We start from the raw sequence: 24834 nt of genomic DNA, 5'->3' as shown, positions 1-24834 counted from the left end.
ATTGGGTAAGCCACAGCCACATGGCAATACACAGATTAATGGAGATGGGTTAAATAGGTATGTAAGAGCTAGGTAACAATAAGCTTAAGTGATTGGCCAAGCAGTAATTTAAATAATATAGTTTCTGTGTGATTATTTCCGGTCTGAGCTGCTGGGCAGCCAGGAAACAAACAAGCAGAGTCTCATCACAACAGAGACTTGTATCGAAGTTCCCAAATACCACTAAGGACGGGTAATGTGTGAATTGGTATACCAGCATGGAGCTGGTTAGTGGGCTATGAAGGCAAATAATGCTTAAGTTGTGGTGGAGAGCCCAGAATACTGGTGATGCCAGAAAGATGAGCCATCCACTGAAAGAGACTGCAAGCCCCAAGTGGAGTCATCCCAAGCAAGAGGTCATATGAAGTCATACCAAAGAATTCCACAATAGCCCAGAATGAAGTATAACAAAGTTTTATTTATTTGGGGATTAACTGACAGTAAAGGTAGTATTTTACAATTTTCTGTGTGTGCTGGGAACTAGAACAGAATCCAACAGAAAAAGAAGGGCCACATATGCTTTTCAGTTGCTTGCATAGTTCATGAGACCATGCCCAAAGCGTGCCAATATCTTAAAGGCTATTGACTGAAGGAGTTCCCCCAACAGCCATGTGTGCCACAGTTGCTGAACTTGAGGTGCAGAGCCATACCAGGCTACTGGAATTCATGTGTTGCCACTATTAAGTATAGGGAGTGAGCTCTGCAGTTTCTGTCTTGCTTTGCTCCAGTCTTTGGGATGGAAACAGTTACTTTGTGAGAGAAGATGGAATCATGTGACTTGTGTTCTGATTTTACAGTGACTTGTAGTTAAAATCCTAAGAGGACCTTAGGACTTGGTAGGGAATCTATAACAGTCTTGGAAGTCGGGCTGAATACATTTTTCAGGATGAGAAGGCTATTGTCCAATGAGTTCTAGGGACCCAACGCAATGGTTTAAATAAAAAATGCCCCCTACAGGCTCAGGTGCTTCAAATTTGATCCCCGGTACATAGAACTGTTCTTAGAAGTTGTGGTATCTGGATATGAAGTTTTGTTTTGTTTTGTTTTTTTAAGTTTTGCTGGCAGATATAGCCTGCAGCAGTGAAGTTTGTGGGTTATGTCTTAGTCCTGCCCCTAGGATGAGCTGTCTGCTGCTTGATGTCTTGTGACCTGGCCTAAGAGGCTCATATTTCTTTCATTTCAGTATGTTTTCCACATCAAACTGAACTGTACCCTCTCAAACTATTGCCATAATAAATCCTTGCTCCCTTAATTTGCTCTACTAAGCATGTGTTAGAGAGCGAGAAGTGACTAGCTAACAGAGAAGTGCCCTCGGCTTTTGTGCTGTAGGAAGGAAGTACAGGTAGAAAAATAGCTGCTGACATTTCTTTCATACTCCAACTACACCTGCTAACTCCTTAAATTTCTAAACTTCTGAAATAAGTTTACTTCATAGTTACCACTTTATGCATGAGAAAATGAGACCCCCATACTGAAAGTAAGTTTTCTGTGATCCCATAGCTAATAAGTAATTCAGGAAAGGTTGTAGAGTGGTCCATGTAAATCCCACGATGATTTCTGGACCAACTCTTGGTCTGGCCTTTTCAGTTGGATCAGCCTGACTAGACAGATGTTGACTTGAAAGGCTTCTGCATGCACAAAGCTCTGTATTGATGCTCTGTGTCCCTCAAGAAGCCACACTGCAGCTTATAAAAGTGTCTGCCCTAAAGATATTAAAATCTCACACAGACTGATCCCTGGGGCTTTTGTTCTAGAGAAACATAGCCTAGCACATTTCTGAGAGCTTTTCAGTTTTACTTGATGTAGCTTTGGTGAACCAGAAACAAGGGAGCCCTCCCTTCCTTACCCATTTGCAGTACAATTAAAAGTACCAACAATCTTCATGGTCTGCTGTGACACTAGCCAGGATGCCAATGGAACAAGTGCCCTGGAGCACACAACAAAAATCATCAATAAGGGAAGAACACTTTAATGTGCAAGTCATAACCAGGCATTTGTGAAGCCAACAGCAGAACAAAACAGGCTGGAAAAATGGTGCTAGCCGGCAACCAGAGGCAAGAGAAAGCAAAACCCTGTTTGATCACCAGCTGGGCCAGCTTGCTCTCATTGCCCACTGCCAGCTCCGTGGAGATTCAAATGTGCATCACATCTAGTTTTTTACATGAGTGCTGGAGATCTGGACTAAATCCTATTGCAAGGCAGAGTGATCTCCCAAGGCCTGTGTTATGTACTCTTTCAGTTAATATTATTGGTTATGTGCAGTCAGATTGACTGTTTCATCATCCCCTGTCACAGAAACCCCATGTGTTCTGCCACTGATTTCTGTGTTCATGAAAATTGGAAATCCTGATAATTCCTGAAGTAAAGGACCTTGCTTAACCTTGACTGACACAGAATTTCTCACATACATTTGACTCTAGACAATTTTCATACCATACATTCTCTGAATGACCTGATGAAGTCTGGTCATATCTGATGATCTTCAAGAGAAGATAATTCAGGTATCCATGTATCTGTTACCTCTGTGGCTTTAAAGTCTTTTGTTCCTTCCCATTTGGGGTTCTATTCAGCTTCTCTGGCATCTTGCAGTCATCTCTTCCGGTAATGTCTTCCTCCAAATAATGACAATGATGTTCTTCATCAGGACTGCTGCTCCAGTTCTCATTACTCTCTGAAATGGCATTGCTTATAAGGAAGTCTTAAGGGTCAACACTCTGAGTTCTTAGTTCATCTATTTGTTTTGGGTATATATTGTGTGCATGACACAAAGCTATACATGCTTAAAGTTATAGAAATGAATCCAACTTTTGTCCTGATTTCAATGTGATTGATGTATAGAAATGTAGTCTTATATGAGGAAATAGAGTAAAATCTGGGTTTAAAACAGAGCTGACTGAGCATATATACACACACACTTCGTGTTTATAATTTATATTAAGAATTTAAAAACTGCAACTATGGGGGCCAGCCATGATAATCTAAGTGTTGGCAGGTCACCCAAAGGAAGTTCTTTACTTCCAACCATTATCACCTGGGACTCTGGCCATCAATTAATTTAAATAAGAGGCTAGAGTCTCAGTAGTTTACCCTGAAGCAATACCTGGTAGCAGGAAAGAACCACAAGCTGAGATAACCCAACTCCCACCCAAGAACAGACCATTCAAAGAAAATGCCTAACATTCCAACCACTGTAAATAGGATGACTTGCCAGCATACCTCACCAGGACACCCTTAGACAAATGGCAGGTAATCAGGGGTCCTGAACCTCAGAGACCCCTCACCCTTACCTTTACTACTATAAAAACCCAATTCTAATTGAGCTCGGGGCTCTCCGGGTATTCCAATACTTTGGACATGCAGAGAAACAGAGTTTGCAAACTTGATTAAAATAAAGGCTCTTTGCTTTTACATATGGGACTCTTTCTCCTTTGTTGGCTTTTGTGGGGACCCCGCGGATTTGGGCATAACACAGCCACATCTACTCATGCTAAAATGGACTGTGGACAGATTTCTTTATTTTATTTATTGTCCTGAGATCTAGAAAAGGAATAAAGTTAGGGGTGGAGGGAGTTGAGGGAGTAAGAGAAGGAAGGAAGGAAGGAAGGAAGGAAGGAAGGAAGGAAGGAAGGAAGGAAGGAACCAATAAAGGAATGAAGGAGTAAAGGAAGGAGAAAGTCTTTATTGTATGGTAAACGAATTTGCTTCCTTGAAAGCCTGGAGAAAACACTACTGAAAGAACAAACAGAAAGTAATTAGGATTCATAGTTACCTAGCAAAAGCAAGTTATTGTGGCCTCATGTTTACTTCCTGTTGAGCCTGATAACTAAAAAGGGATAGAGGGGGGAGAAAAGGGAGAAGAAACAGAAAGAGCAAGACCTCCTCCTCCTTCCTGGAAGATTGGCTGATAGAGCTGGCAGTCCTTCTGCTTTGCTGCAGTAAGTCTACTACTTGAAGACTGTTCTTTCTTATTATTTAGTTAGCTATTTTTTTAATTGACAGGAACTTTAACTTTAAGTTTCTGAGAGTTAAGCCTAGGAATAGAACTCTCTATAACAAAAGTCTGTGACAATGATTTCCCCTATAAATCCTATCTCACACAAATCAAGAACTGTGGGGAGCCATAAATATGGTAGGAGTGGGTGGAGGTTATCAAATAACAGCCTGGGGAAATGGTGTATCTTTTTCAACTAACACTGCTGCACTCTGAGCCTTGATTTCTTCTTATAATAAATGGGATGCCTAGTTTTTAAGGCTGTTGTAAAAGTTAGGGGAGGTTGTCGCCTGTTGGTGGCTGGTAAGTGATGTCACTGTCGGCAACTGGTAGCTGTCATTATTACCATGGCCCTTATCATTTTGTGGGATACAGTGGGGTTTATCTACAAAGTTGTCCAGAAAACATCGAGAGATTGCTTTCTTTAACTGATTATGTCAGGAGACAGACATCTTCTGATAGTCATTCCAGAGTAATTCTGACTTAAAAGATATGGCTGGTCTCTTTAATTTTCAGTAATTGGGATCTGGACTGTTGTTTCCAGATTCTTGGTGTCTTATTCAAGAATAAAATAAGAAAAAAGCATATCATGATCAAACCAGTCAGCATTCAAGCACAAAGGGGAGAGGAGTTCACAGCCCTGTCCGTACCTGAGGAGTCACCTCCAGTTGGTGGCTTCTGAAATAGGATTTGTTGGTTACTTTTAAAGGGTGTGTCCCCTTGTAAGGTCACCATGCTCCAGGGCCTGGCCCCTGATTGTAAATACATAAACAGAAGAAATCTGAATAGATGGGCTATAAAAAGAAAATCAAAACAAGAGGATATGGAATTGGGAAAGGATGTAGGATGGAGGAACACATTTAGGGGAGTTAGGGCAGAGGATTAGGAATGGATGTGGTCAAAATATATTGCAAGATTATGAAATTCTCAAATAATGAAATAATAATGCATATATATTACAAAGTAGCACAAATATTTCATTCAAAGAAAAATGATAGCTCAGGGAAGACAATATATTGTCAAGAGTTACAGTGGACTACATGAGTGTGAAAGTGTTTGGGACTTCGCTCCATGGCAACCAAGAGAAAGCAGAGTTTGGTTGCTAAGTGGCATATCAAGACTAGTTATCTGCTTTGATTTTCTGTGTTATATAACCATTTCTGTACTGTGCATGTCCTTTTCCATAACTCTTCTGATTTTAATCATATGCATGCCTGGTTATGCATAGGCATAAGATGATAAATGGGGATTCTCCCTGAAAGTTCATTTTGAGGACACAGTTTGTCTTATTGTGCATGTACCCAGAACTGGAACTGTGCAGGCCAGATGGGCCTCCTTTATTTCATACCTGTATATAACTGAAATATGCTTGAATAGAATCTGTTTTCATTAAGGAAAGAAAAAAGCAATTTATCCTTTTTTCAATTAAGAGTACATTTACAGCTCCATGCAACTGTTAGATATATGTTGCTATGCATGTTATTGTAGAGTATTTGCAGGTAAGGGTCTTAGGCTCCCATGTGCATTGTTAGAAGAATAGGGGTACAGGCTGAACCAAGTTGGGTTCCAGGTTGACAACCCACTGCCTATACTTTTCTGGCTCACTTTATCTTTGACAACAGCACCAGCATTGTCATCATGGAATGCCTCCCCCTTTGTAATTACTCCCCAAAAAGTCAAGCAAAATGTTATATTCATGTTCAGATGCAACACTGCTCAGTGCTGATGTGTTTTGACAATTAACCAAACATCAAAACCTTTGCACTATTGAGCTGGTACAACCACAATCCGGATTCCCTGTGGATTAGGCAGCAATCTCAACTTCCAATTTATTAAATGAATAATTACTTTAATCAAATAAAAGAAATAGTTATAATATGCATGTCTTGTTTTGCAAAGAGCTGAGAACAGTTAGAATATGCAAATATATGCTCAGAAAGAAGAAATTTGAGCTCATTCCTTTGACATTCCACTTTGCAAAACTACGTGTCAATATTGCAAATTTGAGGCAGAGATATTCAGGTCCTTGCAGGGAAGCCTCTTGGTAACATCACTAGATCTTTCTGATTCTATTTTCCAAAATCTTTTAACTGTGATCCTGTGGTGTCAAACTGTAAACCAGACTGTTATCTCTCTCTCTCTTTAACTTTGCTGAAAATGAATGGTTCATCGTGCTTTTATATGTTAGAACAAAGTCACCGATGTTGAGATCATTGTACTCCACCTACACTGTTGCTAACTCTGTACTTGTTTCTACTTTCCTCTACCCAGAAGTAGCCACTCAGATGAATGTAGTTTTTAATTTTCTAGGTCATTCCAAAATAGCTTTAAATGACTTTTGTGTTGTCATTTCAATTCCTTAAATACACTGTTCTATATCTGTAACATTCTCATAGGAAAACTATACTGTGTGTATTCTTAAATGGTGTCATGCTATATATAAAACATTCTGCATTGTGTGCTTTTTTCTGCTCAACAATATTTTTTGAGCTTTATCCCTTATTGATACATATAACTTCAATTCATTCCTTTTAGCTGTGGGAGAACATTCTGGCATATGAGTATTCCAATTTTATCCAGCCAGGCCTTAATTGAGGGGTATTTAGGTTGATTTTGAATCCTGCTTCTCTAAACAATGCCTCAGTGCTCACTTTGCTTATTCACTTTTGTGTGTGCATTCAAGTGCTTACACAGGTCACACTTTAAGAAGTTTCCCATAGAGCCTTTCATTCTGGTTCTGTTGTGACCCTCTGGTTTTTTCAGAGTTGCTGACACCCAGTCTTGGAGACAATGTAAAGATTCAAACTTTGCTCTGTAGAGTTAGATACAGATGCCCAGAGAGACATGCTGCCTTGGTCATTATCCTGTATAAAGCTCAAGCATGTCATCCTTTACTCATTAGCACTGTGATCCTTGGCACCTTTATCTTCAGTGTTTGTACCTGAAACTCTCTCCAGGAGGTCAGAAGAGAGAGATGCAGATTGAATAATGGCCCCTTCACAGAACTCAGTCTGAGAAGCAGCCTGTCTGCTGAGCACTGTGGTGGATATGGCAGGCCCATAGGAACGGCATGTTGTTTTACACTTAGCAGAACATTTAATGTCCCATCTCTCCTTACCCCAAGACAGTACTAATGGTGCTCTGTTGTAGGGAGGCTACTTGTTTGTTTCCTGGCTGCCAAGCCCGAAAATAATCACACAGAAATTGTATTAATTAAATCACTGCTTTTCCCATTAGCTCTAGCTCCTTATTTTTTAATTTTTACATCTTAATTTAACCCATCTCCATTAATCTGTGTATTACTATGTAGCAGTGGCTTACTGGATAAAGTTCCATCCAGTTGCAGCAAGGCTACATGGCTTCTTACTAGCTCCTCCTTCTTTCTCCCAGCATTCAGTTTAGGTTTCCCTGCCTACTTCTATTCCCTGCACAGGCCCAAGACAGTTGCTTTTAACCAATGGTATTCACAACATACAAAGGAGAATCCCACATCATCTCCCTTTTTCTGTTTAGATAGGGAAAGTTTTAACATAGCAAGCAAAACTAAGGAAAACTATAACTATAAATTCTTCAACTCCATCAAAGACTCCAGAAGAATTATTACCCAAGTAAAAAGAAAGTGCATTATAAGCAACTTCCAAAACTCTAGAATTGACAGAGACATCTCGTTGCCTGGACAGTCACCAAAAGTTCTTCTGTAACATTGGGGCACCCATCTTTAGCCTACAGGGCCATAGTATCTGGAAGACTATTTCATGAAGCAGGAAATTTCAAATGCAGTTCCACCTATATTGGCAGTTTGTCAGTCACTTTCTTCTATGTCCTGAAGAATGTCTTACAGACTCTTTCATGAAACACAAACCCTGAAGGAGAGTATCACCTTTAGACAAGTTAAGAATCACTTTTCTGTGAGTCCTGTATGTCCAGTTCACTCAGCATACTGTCAAACACTCCAGGCAAGAACAGTTTCTTGTCCAAATGACTAACCAACTCCATAAGTAACCTCTTTGATGCCCATCTTCTTCTTGAAGTAATTGGTGTTGCCAGGAGCATCAATTCATTGTCATGAAAAATCTTGAGATCTTAAAACATTTAAATTTAAATGCTATATTCTGAGGGTCTCTAAAAGATTTGAAGAATTCCTATTCATATGAAATACATCTCTATATATCTAGAAAATCTAGCTAATGTGACCACAAGCTTGACTATTATAGATGACTATCTATTAACCTATACTTTTAATTATACATTGCATTTTCAAATGAGGTGGACAAACACAATGTCTTAATCAAGATCAAAAATACACATACACAGTATAACAAAACAGACTTCAAATTTATATCAATAGATCAAGATTCATACCAACACAAATTTCTATAGCATATCTCCCTTTAAATGTAAATAAACATTTATAAACAATATTTGGTAATATGGACATAGTTTTGTACAAACTGCTTCCTGCTCTTTATTGGGCAAAGTAGTTTTTTGAAGGGTGTTCAAGGTGACCTTTTAAGGGGTCTTGGTCCATCAAACCATATTAGTCTGAAAATAATCCACAGGTCCTCGTTCTCTGTGGAAACAAAAGCAGAACCTCTTTTCCAAAGCAACATATCCTTAGACTCAAATTCTGAAGACAAGATACTTTTAAAGTATATATATTGGTTACTTAGCTCCTTTGCAGTCAAAAAATTTGAAGAAAACACATTAATCTACATAATACAGACTGTATATTTTCCATCTTTATGTGGCTTGTTATTCTCTATTTCTTTAATCTGTGACTGTCTGTACTCTGTCTTTTTAAATATTTTACCTTTTTTTAAAACCATTTACTTCTTTTTGTAACTGTCTATATTCTTTTTCTTCTCTCTTCCAAGCATACATACATTTATTCAACACTGTGACCCATTTAGGGGTCTTTTCCATCTGGATTTGGCTTTATTGCATATCTGTATTTCTTTACTGTCCAGGAGCACTTCTTAAAATGCTAAGTGCTTCTTAAAAACTTAAGCTGAGGCCTTACTAAGTATATATGGAACTTCTTGCTTGCTTTGGACAGTTCAACATAGTGGAAGTCTGTTCACTGCCTCTGCAAACCATACACATTGCCCCAGTTCCAAGTATGCAGGGGGTCTATGTTGAGCCACTAAACAGTTGCAGCATTCTGCTCACAAAACCCATTTAAATTCGGAGTCTCCTGAAAGAGCCAGAGGTTGCACTGGCAGCAAGGCCCAGAAAGCCAGCATTTCAAAAACAGCATGGCTTTTTTTTTTCTGCTATCACTGAATCAGGAAAACCTCTCTTAAAGGAGTTGTGGCACACTGCCAGCAAACAGCAAGAAGTTATATTTTTGTGTCTAGAATTTCTTTTCAAGCCGTCTCAGGTTTTAAGTGAATTTTAGTCAATCATATTAGTGCCAATCTGTTGTAATGAGGCCACTTCTTTGTTTACCAACTGCCCAGCCCCAAAATAATCACACAGAAACTGTACTAATTAAATCACTGCTTGACCCATTAGCTCTAGCTTCTTATTTGCTAACTCTTACATCTTAATTTAACCCATCTCCATTAATCTGTGTATTGCCATGTAGCTGTGGCTTACCAGGTAAAGTTCCTTCTAGCTCCAGTGGGGCTACATAGCTTCTCACTATCTATCCTTTCTCCCAGCATTCAGTTTAGTTTTCCCTGCCTAGTTCTGCTCTACCCTCTCATAGACCCAAAACAGTTTGTTTATTAACCAATGGTATTCACAGCATACAGAGGGGAAGTCCACATCAGTGCCCAATGTATCTGTTCATTTATTTTATTTTCCTTTTAAGTCTAGGTTTCACTATATAGCTCTAACTGGTTTAGAATTAGACATGTAGATAAGACTGGCCTTCAACTTATAATAATACCCCTACCATTGCTTCCAGGAAAGTGGAATTAAAAGCATGTACTACAGAAGGCTTTGCTAGTGCATTTTAGTTTAATGGCATTCTTTTATAATTGAACCAGTCTTTTCAGCATTCCATTGGAGTAAATGAAGTTTTATTGTACCTAATAACTTAATTCCACTCTTAGATCTTTTTTTTCTGTAAAAACCTGAGTAAAATATTAATCCTTAAACACAGATTTTAACTAAAAACCAAGATGCAGTATTGGCATCTCCATTTTTCTGATCTATGTGTTTCTCTTTCCTCTGCCCTTAGTAAACATTGATGTTGCATTCACCCCAATCAGTATTTAGTGCTTCTGTTCAATTTATCTTATTTATTGATCTAAGCAGAAAATCAATATCATCTTCATTTGCTGTCCTGTCTAATATAGGAAAATCTGAGTCCATAGGAACAATATACCCATGTTTTACCTGAAGTCCTTTTAAGAACCAAGTCCTAATCCAGTGGCAACCATCTACTTAAGAATGGAGACTGAGTTTAATTAGTATCCTAGCCAAAGTTTGCTCCCTAGTACTTACTGAGTACTAATAGATGTATTAAATTTGGATTCAAAATATGTTAGCATCAGGGGGATGCTTCCTATTACAGGACCACTTATGTCAATGCATAGTGAGGTCAGATATCTGTGAGAGGCTTGCAAAACATGACCTAGAATACTGCTGAAGAGCCATTTGCTTCCCTACACCCAAGACATCTATGCAGACTCAAGTCTGTGCTTGTTACAGGGGTGTGGGTACTAGACAAACCTTGGATTCTGATGTTAGTTCCTCTCCGATTGGCAGACTGGAGGCAAGCTGTCTACCCTTTCTTGAAAGCCTGTTTACTCACCTATAAACTAGGAATGACAATATTGTACTATCCTGGGGTTTGTTGGCAGAATCACAGAGAATACTGAGGAAACTCTCAGCAGGATTCCTGGGCTCCTATTGTGATGTGATTGCTACCATTTGGCCTTTTCTTTTGTTTTCTTTTCTTTTGTAATTGTAATGTGGTTTCACCGTCTTTTTAAGAAGAGGTATTTACAATTTTTTGTCACTATCCAGTGCCAATTAGCACTCACTTGTCTCTGCCACTTACCCCCTCCACACACACCTTTTTTCTTTTTGCACTGGATTGTTATGAAGAATAAGAATAAAGCTGTACTGCACACTGCGCTCAGAGGAAGGAGAATCATGCCTTTTTTGTCCAGAAACTGTCATGCAAATGTCTAGACTCTGAGCAGTGCCTGCAGGGTGTCAGGACGGCTGGGGTTGCTTTCCCGTGGGTGTATATACTTCCAGGCACTGGAGAACAAATAGGCAGGCCATTGTAGGCACAGCACCCAGTGAGCTGGGAATGCTCAGAGCCTTTCTGGTAGAACAGGGTTTCCACAGCACTTCCAGGGAAGATCTCTCCAGGTATCTGCAAATCAGAAAGAGTGCATCTGGGGGTGGGCTTTAGGAAGAGAAAGAGATTACAGGCCTAAGAAGGAAGTTGTTGAGGCTTGGCAATGGATGTGTTTGGCCCATGGGGTAAGTAGAAGCAATTACTAAAATAAGGAAAGTGCAGAAATACGCTAAGGGGTAAAGAAAGCAATATGCAATAACAGCACAATAGTCACTGGTCACAACATTCCCGGCATCTTCTGGGAATGCGGGTGCTGTTAACCCCACATTTCACAAGTACATGGGCTGAAGCCAGAGGAGACAGTGGCTTCCTCAAGTCCTGAATAAATGACTAAGATGCCTATTTAATATACTCAAGAGGACCTGACCTCCAGGTTCTCCCATCATTCCTCAGTCCTTACGTATTGCAGGGTATGGCTCTCCAGTCCAGGGGCTGGGCTGCCCTTTCCCCAGAGTCTTTTCCCCATATTATCCAGACATTTTGGTTACCCACCCCCTTTGTACCTTTGGCCTCCTGGCTGCTGCACCTGGTACTCTGTCTCCCTCTCTCTTCCCCTCCCCCTCTCCCCATACAGTCCAGCTCAGCAGTCAGAAGCATTCTATGCTCTCACACCTGTCTGTGTCACTGTCTCTATGTCCGTGTCTCTCCCGTGCCCACCTTTCATCTACAATTGTCTGTGTCACTGTCTCTATGTCTCTCCCGTGCCCACCCTTTCATCTACAATTGTCTGTGTCGCTGTCTCTATGTCCGTGTCTCTCCCGTGCCCACCCTTTCATCTACAATTGTCTGTGTCACTGTCTCTATGTCCGTGTCTCTCCCGTGCCCACCTTTCATCTACAATTGTCTGTGTCACTGTCTCTATGTCTCTCCCGTGCCCACCCTTTCATCTACAATTGTCTGTGTCGCTGTCTCTATGTCCGTGTCTCTCCCGTGCCCACCCTTTCATCTACATTGTCTGTGTCACTGTCTCTGTCTCTCCCGCACCCACCCTTTCATCTACAACCGACTTTCCCCTCCACCGTATGCAGTAGCCATCATATCCTTCCCTTTCTCCTCCTTTTACTTCTTCTTGTCATTCCAGGGTCACAGAAGGTAGAATCAGAATCATATAGTTCCTCTCACTTCAGGGAGGGCAGAATCGTGCACACAAGTAACTCTTCCAAACTCTCCATCAGAGCTCAACTGTACTTCAGAAAAGGATGCAACTGCCAGACATCTTTAATAAGGGATTGGCTCGTTTAATTGAATAACTCTGAAAGAGACAACAAAGTAGCCACAAAATTCCCATGTTTGAAGTGGGGGAAGTTGTCTTCAAATATCCTTGGAATCCTTTTAGGAAAAAAAGTACATAAAAATCCATGTAGTTTGCTGTGGGTGTTCATGTATGTGAGCATGTGTATGGAGCCTGTATTCTTAAGAAATTTTGCAAATACTTCAATGAGTAAAATAGAAAATATATACCTTTGAACAGTTTATATTCTAATATGAAAATACAGAAACAAGTAATAATTATAATAAATTTGCTGTGTTAGTTATTAGATAATGACTTGTACATAAAGCTTGTAAAGATGATTGGGATAGCTAGAGGATGGTGACCTATTGCTTGCCAGATAAAATGCTCAGGGCCAAGTTGAATTCAAATTTCAGACAAGCAACAAATTGTCATATTTGAAACATGTCTATACCAAAAGAGTGACCCGTGTTGAATTGAATGCACTGTATTTTTGTCTGGTTAATCTGACATATTTGATATTTGGTCCACAATCACTGAAATTCCAAAGGTGACTACAGCCATGAGGCTATCAAAGGAAAGAGCATTCAAGCTTGGATCAATGAGAGCAGAAGGCAATTGAAGGTCTCTCTGGGAGGTGGGATCAATGGACTTGTTTTCATTTTACTTTCAGTTAATCTAAACACTCTCAACAGCAATGTATTGCTTTTATTAAAAAATAGATTAAAGCTCACTGAGCTGGATGCTATGCATTATGGTCTGATGGGGACTGACACAGTCACACCTGCTTTCTTTCCTTCATATTTTCTCTCTCATTTGTAAACCTTTGGGCAAATTCTCTGGCTTCAGCTGCTACCCCTCAGCATATATGTACATACACACACGTGTGTGTGTACAAATAAGTATGTATGTATGAGGTGAGCATGTATGTATGCATATATGCATGTGTCCACATGTGTGTACAATTTATATTATGTAACATTGTACCTTGACTTGCAGTGGAGTTATATCCCAGTACCCATTGGTTGTTAAAATAATTAAAAAATAACTGCATTTGACACACCCAATCTTCTTAATGAACACCCCGACTGTATTCTGTAGATCTCTCTCTGTCCCTCCATGCATGGTCTTGGGGCTGAGTGAGAGTTTTGGTTCACTTACTGCCCAGCACCAAAGGAGATCTTTGCACTGTGTGCCGCTAGTCAGGTTGAAGTTGGAAGTGTAGTTCTGACTGGACGTATAGCATTTTTCACGTCAGCATACAGGTGGAAACTCTTGTGAGTCAGACGGTGTTTATAGTGTGCCCATTCATAATACAGCTAGGTCTTCTAGCTCCTCTCTTCAGGCCCCAGGGCCCAACTTTTATTTCGATGATATCACGTGACCCATGGGACTCCAGTGTCCTCAGGGCCTGCTTGAGTCCATACCTAAGTCCCCAAGGCACGTGTTTGTTATGGGACCTTGCATACTTCCTGTGACTTGCTATGCTTCTGTTTCTTCATCTACAAACCGAGAAGGGTATAGCCGTTACTTCACACTGCTGTGGCAAAGTGTGCATGGCAAGGGCCCTCACTCTTTGAAGCATGGTAAGCTCTCAGTAAACGTTGCTGTCAGCTTACTGCCATTGCCCCTACTCTAATAGGAGCTGCAAACCAGGTATAGTGACCAAGCACATCAAAACAATGGAACAGGCATTGAGTGAAAACCTGTTGAACGACACAAAGCAAGCTATCTTAGCCCCAAAGATCCAGCACCCAGCTGATTATTCTTCAACAGAAAATTCACTACCTGGAGTTCATAGGTAACACCACTCAAAACTTTCTAATTGCACATCCATGTGTCTGTAGCACATCAGCTACTTTTAACAAAACAAGCTGAACAGTGAGCATCTCAGGAACATCAGGAACAGACATATGCATTCTAACGACTTAGCTTTGCTGTCTCCAAGAGGTCTGCAGAATTGTTTCTAGATGAGGTGCTGGGAAATCTAGCTGGGAGCCAAATTCTTTCTGTGCAAACCCCCATATCACTGCCACCCGGTGGAACTGGAGGCCAGGGATGCAAGCCAAACCACAAATAAAATGAATGATGCATTCTCCTTATTGGAGCAGCTAGCACAGTGGGTCACACATAATCTCTGCACTCATCACCCTGAAGGAGGTTACGCCCCCTTCTTGGAATCACTGCTTCCATGCATGCAAAAATGACAGTCTTCTTATGACCCACGAGATCAAGTGGTACAGTGGAAGTTTCTTTCTCTTTTGACCTCTTTCACCATTAATGTCATTGCTATCTTCCCATTTTTCAGAAAACTGAAGCCCAGAGGATTGAAGTGACTTGCTCACAATCACACTACATTATCAGAAACTTAATTTCGCTGTTTGTATGCCAATGAGTCGTTTTACAGTTTTATATTTAAATGTGGAGAGAGCAATCAGTGATATCCTGTTGGCTTCTGTGTATGAAGCTCAGATGCACACTGTGCTAGGGAAAGTGGATTCTCTTGATTGTATCATATAACAACCAGAAGATTTCCTGTAACTACCATGTTGAGCTATCACTAGCAATTTGAAATGTTTATGTGAGTTCCTGGCGGCCAATCATCTGGGTGGCAGGTGCAGTTAGAAGCAGGGAATAAGAAGGGAGCTTATTTATAAAGGGCCGGATGAGCTTGTCAGTCAACTCAAGAAATGTAACTGTGGAGGAACAGGAAATTAATGATTGTCCCCAGGCAGTCCAATACTGGGTGTATGATTTGCTAGCTGTCAGCACATTCTTCACCCCTCCCCGCCTGCTTGCCAGTTATTTCTGTCAATAGAAAGCACAATTCAATATCTCTGAAATGTTGATCAATACATGCAGTGCTTGGTGGTTGAAATGAGTTTCAGCATTGTCTGGAAAAGAAGGGAGAATTAGATTCCTTTACCTCCCACTTCCTCTTCTTCTCTTCCTTTTGTCTTCCCCAAATGTTTATTCCATCAGCCACAAGTCAGACTCTGTGCATCCCTGAGGATGCACAAATAAATTAGAAGGAATCTTGTGATCCAACAGCATCCTCTTGTGTAGTAGGATGTGCCTCGAAGGGATGTATCAGGAGACATAGAAGGTTGGTGATGGTTCAGTCTACATGGTGTGGGTGAAGGGAGGGCTTCTGGCTTCATAAAGGAGATAATAATTAAGGCTGACCCTGGTATTGAATAGCAGTACAGAAGTTTCCCAAACAGACACATACAGGTGCGCTCTCTCTCTCTCTCTCTCTCTCTCTCTCTCACACACACACACACACACACACACACACACACACACACACGAGAGAGGAAGAGGGGAGAGAGACCTGATATCTCCTATGTTGTCTGCTCATCATTTTGCTTTTATTTTCTTTCTTTTCTTCTTCAGGAATAATAGACTTTTTAATATTTTAGTAGATTTTTGTTATTTTTAATATGCATGCATGTGTGTGTATATATACACACATGCACATACCACTGCATGTATGTAGAAGTCTGAAGACAAGTTTCAGAAATCTGTCATGTTCTCTACTTATACCATAAACTTTAGGACTCTGCCTGGTGGTACTGGCACACACCTTTAATCCTAGCACTCAGGAGGCAGAAGCAGGTGGACAGACTCCAAAGTTACAGAAAAACCCTGCCTCGGAAAAAAAAAAAGTTAGGACTTACCCTCAGGTCTTGGCAGCAAGTTCCCTTATCTGCTTATTCATCTCTTAGGCCCTACAGTACAGTGTTAAAGAAACATTTTTACTACATTTTATTTCTTTAGTTTATGTGTATGTGTTGACAGAAGTTTCTGTCCCACCTGGTCCTGCAGCTGTTCAGTCCCAAAGAAACACACAAAGCTCTACATTAATCATAAACTGGTTGGCCTATTAGCTCAGGCTTCTTATTAACTCTTACATCTTTAATTAACACATAATTCTTGTCTGTGTTACCCACATGGCTTGGTACCTTTTATCAGTGAAGCATTCTCATCTTGCTTCTTCTGTGTCTGGCTTCCTCTGTGATGACTACAGACTGACTCTTTTCTCTTCCCAGAATTCTGTTCTTGTCACCCCACCTCTACTTCCTGCCTGGCTATTGGCCAATCAGCATTTTATTAAAACAGTACAACTGACAAATCTTTACAAAGTGCAAGGCCATTGTCCCACAGCATGTGTGTGTGAGAGCATAGCAAGCTGCAGACGTGGCGCTCAGAGGACAGTTTGGAGGAGTTGCCTTCTCCTCGTTCCACATGAGGGTCCTGCGGATAGAGCTCAGGTTGTCAGTCCTGGGAGCAGGCACCTTCGCCCACTGATACGTTTCAGTACTGTTGCTTTTGCAGCAGTGCAGATAGAAACGCAAGTGATATATCCTGACAGATCCTCCCTTATCAAATGGGAACCATTTTCTGAGCATCTGCCTTGTGCCAGTGCTATCACCAGGTGGCCCCCAACAACAGTGCTGCCTCCGCCCCCATCTGATATATCTATACATTGCAGACACTAAATCCATACATTTGCTTTATAGTAATAGTTGGACACTTAATATATGCCACTGAAAATCACCTCATGCTCAATGGTAAACAATGCTGTTACTTTTTCACATAAATAATTTGATCTATCTGTCATCTGTACCTAGAAGTCAGAATTATTATCCTTTACACATTTTATTCCTTGTTCAATCAAAACTTCCCAATGCCTTTGCTTTCTAGCTATAATCAAGCCCAGAGTCCTTGCTATCACCTCTGAGACCTTCTGGGTTTGACTCCTGCTTCTCTTTCATGGGTCAACCCCACTTCTGCCCATGGGCCTTTGCATCTTCCTTTTGTTCTGCCTGTTAACAAGCTCTTTACCAGCCTGGTTGTTTGTAGCATTTCCAGGCTGTCTCTGCTTAGAAGCTCTCTCCTCGGGGGGTCCTCCTCTGTCATTCAGAGCTCAGTACCTTGTTGGCACCTAGTAGCCATTGAATTTCTCATGCAAGTTGATTTATATGCTTTCCCAAGTTTAATCTATTCATCAGCCTTATGAATTAGGCATAACATCCCCATATTCAGGCAAGGAATTTAGAACATAATTAACAATAGCAACACCAACAGCAGCAATTTTCTGAGCACTTGCTCTGTGCCAAATGCTACAGTAACCGCTCCATGATCATTATGCCCTTTGATTATCTCTGTGGCCCTACAACTTGATGACTTATTGAGGGGGCTTTCCCAGACCACCTTAGGAAGACAGCACACTCTGCCCCAGCTGTCCTTAGAGCTATCTGTCATACTAACTATTTGACACTACCTAACTCCCTAATCCTTCACTGCCTGAGAGCAGCCCCTCTCACTATCTTGTAAACATCCTGGGGAGGAGCAGTCTTACTGCTGCCTTCCCTACACCCAGAACAATCCAAACGGGAGATAGAGCCCAGTTAAATCACTTTTTTATGATGTGGGAGTGTCATCAATCTGTTGCTTTCATTGGTTAATTAATAAAGAAACTGCTTGGCCTTTGATAGGCCAGCCCTTAGGTGGGTGGAGTAGACAGAACAGAATTATGAGAGAAAGAAAGCCGAGTCAGGCAGTCGCCATAGCTCTCCTCTCCAAGATGGATGCAGGTTAAGATTTTCCAGTAAGCCACCACCTCGTGGTGCTACACAGATTATTAGAGATGGGTTAATCAAGATGTGAGTATTAGCCAGTAAGAGGCTAGAGCTAATGGGCCAAGCAGTGTTTAAAAGAATACAATTTGTGTGTTGTTATTTCTGGGGCTAAGCTAGCAGTGTGGGATCTAGGCAGAACGTAGCCTGACGCTCCCTACTACATTTTGAAAACTATTCTCCAAAGTCTTCTCTTACTAAGGAGGCAGGGAGGGAGAGAAGGAGAAAGGGAGGGATGAAGGAAAGAAGGCAGAAGGAAGAAAGGAAGGAAAAAAGGAAGGAAGGAAGGAAGGAAGGAAGGAAGGAAGGAAGGAAGGAAGGAAGGAAGGAAGGAAGGAAGGAAGAAAACTAACTTCATAGTACTTGACAGGTGGAGGCAGGGGTATTGAGAGTTGAAGGCCAGCTGTTTATAGAGTAAGTTCAAGGCCAGCCTGGACTAACGAGACCCTTTTTCAATATTTTTTTAAAAATGTAATTGTAGTAGTTGTCAGTTCTAAAGTCATACGTGCACACGTGTATTTCAAATACTTCCGTGGCATGACTGTCCATTGTGCCATCCCCTACTTATTTCCCCGCTAGCAGCCACAGGCAAAGGCTGCCTGACTTAGAACCAGACCAGCAGATCATCTCTAGGGCAAATTATTGTATGGATCCCGGTCCTGCAGATCTCTCTGACGAAACATCTGGTCACGACTGGTCTTTCCCCTGCTCTGTAGTCTACATTCTCATATACTGAAGAACTGAGAAGCTCACCATCCCTTTGATATTAAAATAAACTAACATTCTTTATATTCTCATACAGACATGGAGCTAATTATAGTAACATGTCTGCGGGAATGGTGCACACTGAGGAGATGTCTGCAGGGAATGAATGAATGAACAGACAAGGGAGTAAGTAAATAGACATGCCCTGCTCTGGATGAGTAGCAGTGAGCCTTGTTGAGAATAGAAAATCCAAGTCGAGCAGTGGTGGTGATCGTCTTTAATCCCAGCTCTCGGGAGTTCAAGGGCAGCTTGGTCTATAAGAGCTAGTTCCAGGATAGGCTCCAAGGCTACAGAGAAACCCTGTCTCTGAAATCCAACAAAGGGGGAAAAAAGAAAATCGAAAAATTGACTCAGAGGATGGATGTTTGTTGACTTGATAGTGTCCTGTCTCAGTTGCCATTTGAGTCCCCACCGTTAATCAGTGTTCGACTGAACTGGGAGATGGAACTTTAAAGAGCTAATTAAGGTTAAAAGAGGCCACTGGAGTGGGGCCTGATCTGATTTTACTGGTGTAATTATGAAATCAGGAACTCAGAGGCAGGCATGCACACAGACAGTATAAAGGCAATGATCAGGGTGTTTCTTAGGAGTAGACAACCACCAGAACCTGTGAGAACTGCTGTGGTATGAAGAGAAGGTTAGAGCACAGGGGAAATATTTGTGGGTGGAGAGACGACTTAGGAGAAAATCAGCCTGTTTTTGCGTTGGCCATGACCTCATAAGACATAAAGTTCCACTGTGTAAGCCTACTGTAAAATGCTCTAGCAACTGTCCAAGGTCGTTCTTGGCTGCAGGTGAGAAAAGCCAAAATCTGCCTCTCTGAGATTCCAGGTCCAATGCTTCTTCCGTGATTCTGTGGCTCCTGAGCAGCCCAGTTTCCCTGCCCTTCAGGAGCAGAAAGCTTGTATTTTCCCGCTATTTTCCCCATGTCATCTGAGATCAAGAAAAGGCCACACCATCTGCTCACTGCTTGTCTCCCTCAGGCGGCAGAAGACAGACATCAGCCTTTGTCTGACCACCTAAAGCTCAGTGTCCTTTCTTTATACAATGTGCCCAGAAGCCCACTTGGTGACAACACTTGGGCTATGGCTACCTCAAATCTGAACACCTTGACGTGTTTCTTTTGTGATTTATAGATGGTCCTGTTAGTGTGATCCTTCCATGTAGAAACCTCCAATAAGGGGTCTGTGACATCAGGAAACAAACCAAAATTTGACCACATAGATTCATATGCCAAGGACTGTATGGTGGTTCAGTGCTTGCCTTATAAGCAAAATGAAGACAGATTCTTTTTTTAAAAAAGATTTATTTATTTATTATGTATACAACATTCTGCCTCCATGTATGCCCACACGCCAGAAGAGGGCACCAGATCTCATTACAGATGGTTGTGAGCCACCATGTGGTCGCTGGGAATTGAACTCAGGACCTCTGGAAGAGCAGCCAGTGCTCTTAACCTCTGAGCCATCTCTCCAGCCCATGAAGACAGATTCTTGACTGTTAAATTTGTACAGACATAATTTAATAAATGGGGATGAGAATTTTAATAAACCCAATGAGGTGATAGTATTATAAGGATAATATAGGAATTAACATAAGAGCTGTACATCGGGCATATTCTTGTCTACATGTATCAATCTCAGCTACTACTATCAATTTCTTAGACTATATTTTTGTACTATATGTGTATGTATGTTCATCCCTGGGTAATTTGCTCTTGCTTTTTCTAAAATTGATATTACAGGATAAAACTTTCCATATTATCAGCTAGATATGAAAATGATAATTTTAAAATTTCATGTAGAATCCTACTGTATGAATAATACATGTTATCTATAATCATTCTTCACTGTTGGGTATATGGGTTGCTTCCATTTTTGCCAATCATGTGATTTCACATGCATTGTGGAAATCTACACTCTGGTCCTCATGCTCGCTAACCACTTAGCAATCTTCCCAATGCAGACTGTTTCTGTTTTTAAACTCGTTTTGGGCAACATTATGATGAACATCTATGTTTTAATCTCCACCTGTGTTACTCATTTTTCCTGTAAAATTTATGACTACAACCACTTGAACAAAATGTAAGAACAAACTACAGAAGCCTTGATGCATTAGGCAAGATTGCTTTCCATAAATTTTGGCAAGTTATTACCCCACAAGTAGAAGGGGAATATTGCATTTCACTATACCCCATCAGTGTTGAGAATTATCATGTGACACAAATATTTTCCTACTTGATTGATGAAAACCAAGAGTATCTTGTCAAAGAGAGGCACACTAAGACTTAGGCAAGCTTTTAGAGATCCATTTACCTCAAGGTTCTCATTTCCCCAATGCCATTTTCTTTACAATCTAATCTTGTTTGCCAATCATTACACTACCTTGCATTGGGTGGCTACTTTTGGTCTTGATCCTTTGTACTTTTCCTACTTTTCTTCCTCAACTCATTTTCTTTCCTCCCCTTCCCTCAGTGTCATCTTAAAGTAACACAGTCATTCTGTTTAGGTAAAGGTATACATGCCTACAGTTTAAATTTTAACCATAAAGTTATTAACACCTTTCTGAATCCATGATTCCTCTTGGTGAATTCTCTGACACTTCTGTCCATCTTTTTCTTTGAAAGACCATTGGCTTTGCTATCTCCAGAGACCACAGTCTTATGCACATCTGCATCTCTGGCTGTTCAGGGGATAAAGCAAAGAACAGTAGGTACTTAATGAATAAAAGTTTATAGTGGCGGATGGAATGGTGGATGTATAGATGGATGAGTGGGTAGGTGGACTGAAATTTATATAATTATTCCATTATGTCTAAATATATTAGCAATTATCTTTTAAGGTTTTGAATATGTAACCGTCTTATGGATGATCAGTGGACAATTAGCTGGTGATTTCCACCACATAAAAATCATTAAGTCATGTACAGATAACCCTGATGCTTTGGTGTAGTAAGAGCACTTATTTAGCAAACGAATGAGCTAACTAGTGTTTAATTACCATATCTTACTATCTAGTATTTTATTGTTCAAGCCGCTTATCGACTGGGCACACACAGTCTTTCCCTGCCTGTGATTTCTATTTGATAGAATAAAGTTATTCCTGTAGGTGGAAGTGACATGTATTTCACATAAGCTGACTCTTTGGAGACACTGGGCTTTCTCATAACCTGTCAACATCACGCAGACAGCTGCCACCCTGCTGGGAACTGAGAAGAGCAGTAAAAGGGAATTTGCACTGGCCGGACATTCGATCTGAGCCTGGCAGGGAACGCATGTGGTACTCTCAGCCACTTCTCTCGTTTGTGTTTCATTCCGGTCCTGTGGGTGGGAACTCAAATCTCCTTTGATAAATAAGGAAACCTGGATCAGTGGGACCAAGGGACACAGAGAAGTCTAAATCAGATTTTTCTGCTTGGAATGCTCAGTGTTTCCAAGTGCTAGGAACTGCTCCTTTTACACAAGCATTTCTTTCATTTATTCCAAGCACATTTGCAAAGTTATCCCTTACCTACATTAATGTGCTACTTAAGTCAGCCCCTTGCAGTTGTATGGCAAAAAAAAAACAAACTTTTTGCTCCATAAGTTTAGATTCCCTCAATGCATTTATATTTCTTTCATCCTGAGTTTAAACCACTTTTCTGGAGGTCCAGCCTCTGTCCTCCACCATCAGTCACTGCAAGCTGTGATGCCCCAGGAACCCCAGGATCTGATGAAGGGAACCATTTTCTTTCTCATGGACTCCATTACTCTTCTCTTGGCTATATTGAGCAGGACCGGGGTGACTCTGAGAACCCAATAAAATGATGTATCATTTGAAAATGATACAAAGCTACATACATGTAATGGGTCATGAAAACAGTGAGTGCTTCCAGATGCTAATATAACAGTTTGTCTCAAATGCCTCTGCCACTGGTTCATTTCTGTGTATCTGTAGCAGTGCCTTTCCGTCTGAGCACAAGTTATATGAGGACACATACATACACACACATATAAAATATAATATATATAAAATACATTATATACACACACACATATATAGATATATAATATTCTACACCTGCACAGACTTAGAGTGGGTGGAGAGACCAGCTAGGATAATATGAGTCAGGGAAACTTGCCTCGCGGTGGGAGAGACCGACCAGGATAAGATGAACCAAGGAATCCTCCCGCGGGTGTCCTCTTTGAAACCTTCAGTTCCTCACTTTGGGATCCAGTATCTTCTAGCAACACATCAAGTCACAACACTTCCCCCAGGCTCTACCAGGAAGAGGGAGACCAAGCAACATCCTAAGCAGCAATCTAAAGGAATGTTAAGTCAAGCCTTCTTTTCATTCTTAACGACAGTGAGTCCTGGAGAATAGAAGGCACTTACTCATAATCACCATGATTGGGTAGCAGAATTCAAGTCTCAATAACAAATCCAGCATTTTCCTACTATTCCAGCTTTCAACTAGCCTGATCAAAAGAAAAAAAATTAGAGCCCACAACAGGTTGCATAATTTCAAGATTATCCATATTTTTCTCCATCTCATACAGGGCTTTAGCTACCTCTTTTCCTGGGTTTTTGCAGAATTTCTCCCTTTGCACCCATGAAATCATCACCACAATCAAGATAAAAGGCATATAAATGACTCTTTGATTTCTGAGTGTTTTCTGGCTTTTCCGTGATTCTGTTTCATAGTAAGAATACTTAATGTGAGATCTAGGTTATTAAAATAAAAACAATACTTAGGACAGGCAGTGGTGGTCCATGCCTTTAATCCAAGCACTCAGGGACACAGAGGCAGGTGAATCTCTGTGAGTTCAAGGCCAGACTAGGCTACAGAGTGAGTTGCAGGACAGCCACAATACTGAGAAAGGCTGTTTCAAAATAACAAACAAAAAAAAAAAAACAAACAAACAAAAAAGAAGGAAAAGAAAAAATTCCTAGTATGCAATCTATCAGAATGAATTATGTTATCATTTCTCTCTGTGGTACAAAAGATCTCCAGAACTCAGTCATACATCAACACAAACAGCTCTCCATTATACGGGGTCATAAAAGGCAGAGGATTCAGCATGGATCTTTCTTCACTTTTATCTTGTATCCCACACAAACTACATTACTGTAATTTTCACAAGGGGGGGCATGAAAGTGAGGAAGGGCTTCAGTTCTATGAAGTTTCATGGTATTATTTAAAGCAAAATTTAAAGGGAATTTGAGAGGCAATACTTTCATGAATTAACTCTTTAGTGATTTCTTACATTACTGTTCACCCATCCCTCCATTTATTTACTATTTCCAGAAATATTTGCTATCTCATAATGAGTGTTACTGGGCTGAATCCCATGAGAGACTTATTTTCCTGCATTTTCAAACTTAAAACCTGATGGGAAAAAGAATATGTAATGTCTCTCCATCACACTTCCACTCTGGACCCTACTACCTGTTTTCCTCCTTTTGCTACAAGTACACCTTCTGTAGGCTGGCTTGTCTACACTGGAATTGAATTGTGCATATTAAACCTAACTTGGTAACAGGATGGCACAGAAGTTCATGCCCTCATCTCACATAGAACTCATTCCTTGTCTCATCTCCTGTGCTCTCTCTTGAAATAGGATGCTGTGGAACAGTCTTTGTATACTGTAAATATGTATTGTTCTTATTGTCAATAGAAAACTGATTGACTAGTGGCTAGGCAGGCTTTTGGGGGCAGAGAGAATGCTGAGAAGAAGAGTGGAGTCAGAGGAGTTGCTAGCCAGATGGAAAGGAAGCAGGAATGCAGGAGATGCAAAAACCGTGAGCCATGGAGTAGCAAATAGTTTAATATAAATGGGATGATTTAAGGTGTACAAGCTAGTTAT

The 24834-nt window shown here is 40.7% G+C and overlaps 1 protein-coding gene across 5 annotated transcripts in view; it reads left to right on the top strand.

Moving 5' to 3' along the window:
* Astn2 (astrotactin 2) overlaps nucleotides 1–24834 on the top strand; it is a 997088-nt gene that overhangs the window by 551518 nt on the left and 420736 nt on the right. The window lies entirely within an intron of this gene.

Source organism: Microtus pennsylvanicus, chromosome 13, assembly GCF_037038515.1.
Source record: "Microtus pennsylvanicus isolate mMicPen1 chromosome 13, mMicPen1.hap1, whole genome shotgun sequence".
Taxonomy (NCBI): domain Eukaryota; kingdom Metazoa; phylum Chordata; class Mammalia; order Rodentia; family Cricetidae; genus Microtus; species Microtus pennsylvanicus.
This window is presented reverse-complemented; position numbering and strand designations above follow the sequence as displayed.